This window comes from Psammomys obesus, unplaced genomic scaffold, assembly GCF_907164565.1.
Source record: "Psammomys obesus unplaced genomic scaffold, mPsaObe1.curated_primary_1811, whole genome shotgun sequence".
Lineage (NCBI taxonomy): Eukaryota > Metazoa > Chordata > Mammalia > Rodentia > Muridae > Psammomys > Psammomys obesus.
Window position 1 is genome coordinate 2,598,608 of NW_026596051.1, and position 6,825 is coordinate 2,605,432.

Below are 6,825 nucleotides of genomic sequence, written 5' to 3' on the forward strand. Positions count from 1 at the left end.
TAGCTCAATAACCAATTGGCTTCCCATACTAAGGGGAACAGGGACTATCGCTGATAGGAACTCAATGGGAGGCTCTTTGACTCCCCACCCCCCCAAGGAAGGAGCAGTTCTGCTAGGCCACAGAGGAGGACTTCGCAGCCAGTCCTGAAGATACCTGATAAAACAGGGCCAGACGAAAGGGGAGGAGGTCCTCCCCAGTCTGTGCGTGGACTTGGAAAGGGGCAGGGAGAAGATGAGGGAGGGAGGGTGAGATTGGGAGGGCATAAGGGAGTGGGATACAGAGTTAATAAAATGTAACTAATAATAATAAACAATTAATAAAGCTGCTTCAGCATAATTCAGGGGTTTTTAATCAGTTTTATTATGCATGCATGACTGTCTAGTGCCACAGTGCATATTGGAGATCAGAGGACAGCTTGGAGCAGACGGTACCACGTGAGTCCCAGCAATTGAAGTCAAGTCGTCAGACAGGCACCTTACCAAGCTGAGTCATTTCTTGGGCCCCTCAGATTAAACATGCATCTAAGATGAAACATGTAACACTATATTTTCAAAATTCATCATTGGTATCTGTTCACTGTCAGTTCCAACAATTTATCCTCCAACTTTATCATCTTTTAAAGTTACTGAATTTCATTTAATCACCACCAAATTATTTGAAAGTGTTTTTGTGGATGATTATCAACTACAGGTTTGGGGGAGGGGTATGGTTTGTTTGTTTGAGTTGTTTTGTTTTCTTTGAGACAGGGTTTCTCTGTGTGGCCTTGGCTGTCCTGGAACTCACTCTATAGACCAGGCTGGCCTCATACTCAGAGATCTGCCTGCCTCTCCCTCCTGAGTTTTGGGATTAAAGGTGTATACCACCACGATGTGCCCAAATTTTACACATTTCTGGGATTACAATTTCCTAATTAAATTATCTCAAACTGTTATTATTGGCAAAAGCCTTGTCATTTTTGTAAAGCTCTTTTATTTTGATTAAACTTGCAATTCAGTAAGTACAGTAATTTGTGTACTTCCTGTACCCCATGTGGTACTCTGGTACAGGAAGATAATCTGTACACTACCAAAGTGAAATGTAAACACCAACCATCCACAAACCCTTGGATCCACAATGTTCTCCTGCCTGCAAGATATTCTAGGGCAATGGTCACACAAAGTTATACAAGTATCCAACCAATATCTGATTTGGCTTAAGGCCCGCTCCACTAGATGGAACCCATACCTGACACTGCTTAGATGACCAAGAACCCAAGACTATAAAGCACAGGCTCTATCTATGATAAAAAACCAAACTGTTCTAAAAGAATAGTTGCAGCCGGGTTTGGTGGTCCATGCCTTTAATCCCAGCACTTGGGAGGCAGAGGTAGATGGATCTCTGTAAGTTTGAGGTCAGCAAAGGCTTTTAACACAGAGAAACCCTGTCTCTAAAAACCAAAATAAAATTTTAAAAGTTGCAATAAAATGACAACTAATGATATTCTGCTATACTCATAGAGCAGCGCCTTTCTCAGCCAGCATCAGAGAAGCTTCCTCTTGCAGCAGATTGAAAGAAATACAGAGGCCCAGGCCAAATATTATCCAGAGAGTGAAAGACCTTGGAACAGTCCTAAATAGGATGTTTTCATTAAATCCCTCCTTTCAGGGTTCTGGGAATTCTGAAGAATAGTAGGCAGAGAGAGTCCTTAACCTTGTTACTAAAGACATCCCTCTTCCCAACGCTCAAGGATCACCATGGAAAAGGGGGCAGAATGTTTTTAAGATCCATAGTCAGTGAGTAATAACTACAGTAAAACAGAGTGGCAGTTAACACTTTAGCTCACAGTAACTGTGACCAGAATGCACAATTCTGTTTTCAAGATCAAGCAAGGTAAAATCCCAGTGTGGGAAAAGGAAAGATCGTGAAATTCTACCCCTAGACAGGGAGCTGTGGGCAGCTGATGGCTGTGGGAAGGGAGGAGTCGGTTTTCTTCACGTAAATGGCCCCTGGAGGTTATCCAAGCTTCAGTAGTTGGCCTATACCCATGCACACATGGGCAGGACCAATTAGACTTAGTGGTCCATAAGAGCACAAGAAGTTGGGAGAGACCAGAGATGACAGGTAAAGAAAGGTATTGGAGGAGTGGAAATGGGGGTGGATTTGATCAAAACATGATATGCATGTATAAAACCTCTTATTTATTTATAAAGCTTTTTAAGTTTTTTTAATTTATTTTTATGTGTATGAATAGTTTGCCTGCATGTATGTCTGTGCACCACATGCATGCCTGGTGCCTACAGAAGCCTGATGAGGACATCAGATTCCCTGGAATTGAAATTACAGATAGTTGTGAGCTGCCATGTGATACTGGGAATCAAACCCAGGTCCTCTGTGAGAGCAGCCACTGCATTTAACCTCTGAGACATCTCTTCAGACCCATGTGTAAAGTCCTTTTAGGGCCTAAGAAGTGGTTCAGTTGGTAAAGTGCTTGCTGCCAAAATAAGGACCTGCGTTTGGATATCCAGCACCTACCTAAAACACCAGGCGTGGGTGACGTCTGTAATCTCAGCAGAGATGTGGAGATGGGATCTTTGGGGCATGCTGGTCAGCCACTCTAGTCTATCAGTGAACTCTGGGCTCATTGAGAGTCCTTACTTTTAAGAGAGAAGGAACTGCCATGCTTGATTTAAAGATCTCATCGGATAATTCCTACCTAATAAAATAAAATAACAATATTTGTTGGCATAATGAAATAAATATATATGTATTAATCAAAATGAACACTTCTACTTTGGGTAGATCTGTGATCTTTGCAAATCTTCAATCTTCACATCAAGACCAATCTGAATTTACTGAAATTAAAAATTGATGCTTAAAAAAAAAAAAACTGAAAATTTTTGTTCTGAGAGCTGAAGATTTTATACCATCAACAGCATGAGCCATCTATGTACAGTTATACCAGTGCGCAGTTACACACACTGTGTCCGAGCCTATGAAATCATGATTGCTCACCTAACATTGCAAGAAAAATCAGAAACTTCTTTTTCTGTTCAAGGAATTGTTATAAGGAAAAATGAAAAAAAGTGTGGTAGTACACCAGAAATTGAAAGTACAATGAAATGGCAGGTTTTTGACAAAGCCCACTGAAACTTAGCTAGCGTGTGTTGCTTAGGACTCAGCTTGCGTTGATGCTATTTAGGTTAGGAATGTTTAATAAATCCTCAAAATGTGACTATAATTTACAGGGTGTATATATATATATATATATATATATATATATATATATATATAATGATTTAAAGCAATCTCAATGTTCTCTACACTTTGTCAATACATGATATTTCTAAGACGTGGATGGCAGTCTGTTTTGCAAAACCACTCAGAAGATATCAAGTATGCTTAGATGAATGAGGAGCACACCTTCATCGCAGAGTATTGTTGTTCTTTAAGCATCTCATGTTCATGAAAACTCCCAAAAAAGCCTGGTGCAGTGGCATGCCTTTAATTCCAGCACTCTAGAGGCAGAGGCAGGTACTTCTCTACGAGTTTAAGATCAGCCTGGTCTGGTCTTCAGACTGAGTTCTAGAATAGTCAAGGCTAAAACACAGAAACCCTGTCTTGAAAAACAAAAAAAAAGAAAGGAAGGAAAGGAAGGAAGGAAGGGAGGGAGGGAGGGAGGGAGGGAGGGAGGGAGGGAGGGAGGGAGGGAGGGAGGGAAAGAAAAGAAGCTCCCAGAAAACATAAACTTTGATCCTCAAAAGAAATTGAGTGGCCAGAACTGGTGGAAGGGAAGAGCTCACACAGAAGTTTAGTTAAGTGATTGATTTTAACATGAAAGCAATTTGAGAATGAATCTGAAAGTATAATTTAGACTTGGATCTAAGATGCAGGATAAGTGAGTTCATTTATTTAGAAAAAATCTTGTAACATTTCTAGCTAGTACAGAAATAATTTAAATGACTGATAACTGTGCAATAAACTGACATATTAATTACTCTTGAATCCTTCTAAAATATTGTGTGTGTTCTATTCAGTTTTCCACACTACAGATTAACCTTTTTTTCTAGTCCTCATACATGTCTTTAGTTCTATATTTATCTGTAAGGCTGAAAGGCTTAAGTTGGGATGGAAAAACTGTATTTCTCAGTAATATTTTCCTACACTTTGTGCTATAAGATTGATGCTATATTTCATAAGTTCAAGGATATGAAATGCTCTCTCTTGCTTGCTCTCTCTCCCTTCCCCCCTCTCTCTCCATTCCAGGGTCTCTCTACATAGTCCTCACTGTCCTGGAACTCTCTATAATAGACTTGACTGGCCTTGAACTCATAGAGCTCCACCTGCCTCTGCCTCCCGAATGCTGGATTTTAAAGGTGTGCCCTGGGATATTTCAGCCTTCTGAGTTTCCCCTCTGCTTTGAAGAGGGTCTTTTTCTCTGTGTCTGCTGCATGCATGCATTTCCTGAACAAACACCTTTCTTCAATTGTTAAATAAATAAATGGCATTCTTTTGTTTTGTTTTTGTTTTTTTGATATAGGGTTTCTCTGTGTAGCCTTGACTATTCTGGACTTGCTTGGTAGACCTGACTGTGCTCAAACTCACAGAGATCTGCCTGCCTCTGCCTCCCTCAGTGCTGGGATTACAAGTGTGCACCACCATACCCAGCTCTCCTGTATTTTTTATAAGGCCTTTCATAGTGAATTTTCCACATTTTAGGTAGCTGATCAGTAAGTTTTCAGCTCTCTCTGACTGTCTCTCACCACGTGGCAGTTCCTCCCGCCAACACATAAGAGTATATATTTTCCAAACTTTTGACTCTGAGTTTGGACTACGTGAATTGTGGCCAAAAAGATAACAGTGGATAGGATACAGGCTTATGAATCAGGGGTTGATATATTAGGGCTTTATCTCCCCATGAGTGGGATAGGTCCCCACTACAACATTGTGCCAGGATGGGAGACATAGAGAAGCAAGCTCAGTCGTTCTCACATATACAGCTCATAGGTGACGCAGAGCCCTAGCTAAAGCTTTCTGGGAGCTTCTTTCTTTCTCTCTTTCTTCCTTCCTTCCTTCCTTCCTTCCTTCCTTCCTTCCTTCCTTCCTTCCTTCTTTCCTTTCTTTCTTTCTTTCTTTCCTTTGTTTTTGTTTTTCAAGACAGGATTTCTCTGTTTTAGCCTTAGCTATCCCAGAATTCAGCCAAAACCAACAGGTAGAAAAATTTAGATGATCTCTTCTTCCTGAGAGGTAAATGTAGAGTGTCCTTGACCTCAGAAAGAATTTTGTCCTGATAAACTAATATAACATCCACAACTCAAACATCCAACCTCTGTAAATATCAAGATCTAATACATCTGTGTGATGTATTGGCCCACTGAGACCCCATAACAGAGGACCAGAAACTTGGTGGGATAAACAACAGAAATTTTTTTCACATAATTTTAATGACTGAGATTTTCTTGTTTAGGTGCTTACAAAGGTCCTGGAGACACTATTTTCTCTTCCTTCCTGGAACTATCACCCCTCTTCCTATGAGGAATCCGGGCTGAGTCCTGACAAAAGCCCTGTTCATCTTTGCTTGACTGAATCATAATCATATTGTAAACTTTGCAAGGTCCTAATTAAGGAATAAAAAGTGTGCGGGGGGGGGGAGGGGCATTTACATGGCTGTTAGTCATGCCTAGTGTGTTCAGGGAGCATCACAGTGAGATCAAGTGCTTCCAGAGTGCTCCTGCTCGTTTGTTAATGGCTCAGCTAGACTGGCCTCCAAAGAGACTTTGTTGTTGCTCCAGTTGTGAGTGTGTGGGAATTGTCCTAGGCTGGGTGCTCTGAAGCTGGAGGATTCTAAAATTAAACACAGTTTACAGTTCACCTTGCTGGCTCTCCCAGGCTAAGGAATATCTGGGGTAACTTGGGCTGGAGTTTGTGACCTTGATCCCCAGGGCCACAGGAGATTAGTTTTAAGGTACCAACAGTTGTCATCACAAGTTTTTGTTTTGTTTTTAATTTATCTATTTTTATATCACATGCATTGATGTTTTGCCTGCATGTATATCTGTATGAAGGTATAGGATCCCCCAAAACTGACATTACAGACAGCTGTACTCTGCCATGTGAGTACTGGGAACTGAATCCAAGTTCTCTGGAAGCACAGGCAGCGTTCTTAACCACTGAACCATCTCTCCAGTCCCTCCTCAGAAGTTTTGTAGTTAGAGAACTGATTATGACAGAACAGTTGCACTTGAAGGAAGGCCAAGGTGTTTGATTTTCACATTAATAATCTCCCATCACTATTTAAGTGGATATTTTTTTCTACCTGTCTTTGCTTCTTAAAACTTTGACTGCAGTTTATGTAAACACAGGTAGGTGAATCAGTATCTATTGTATTGTTATTTTTAGTATTATTATTAAGAAAAGCAGCAGAGGGTGCTGGAGAGATGGCTCAGAGGTTAAGAGTACTGACTGCTCTTCCCAAAATCCTCAATTCAATTCCTAGCAACCACAAGGTGGCTCACAACCATCTATAATGAGATCTAGTACCCTTTTCCGGAGTGTAGGTATACATGCAGACAAAACATTGTATAATAAATAAATAAATAAATAAATAAATAAATAAATAAATAAATAAATAAATAAATAGATAAATAAATAAATAAATAAATAAAACTTTTAAAAAAGAAAAGAAAAGCAGCAGAAAATTGTAGTTTCATCACATGCTTTTTATATTAATACATTAAACATGAAATGTAAATAAAAATAAACCTTCTGAACAAGAGAGTGGTTTAGAAACATATTCCATATGAAAGAAAGAAAGAAAGAAAGAAAGAAAGAAAGAAAGAAAGAAAGAA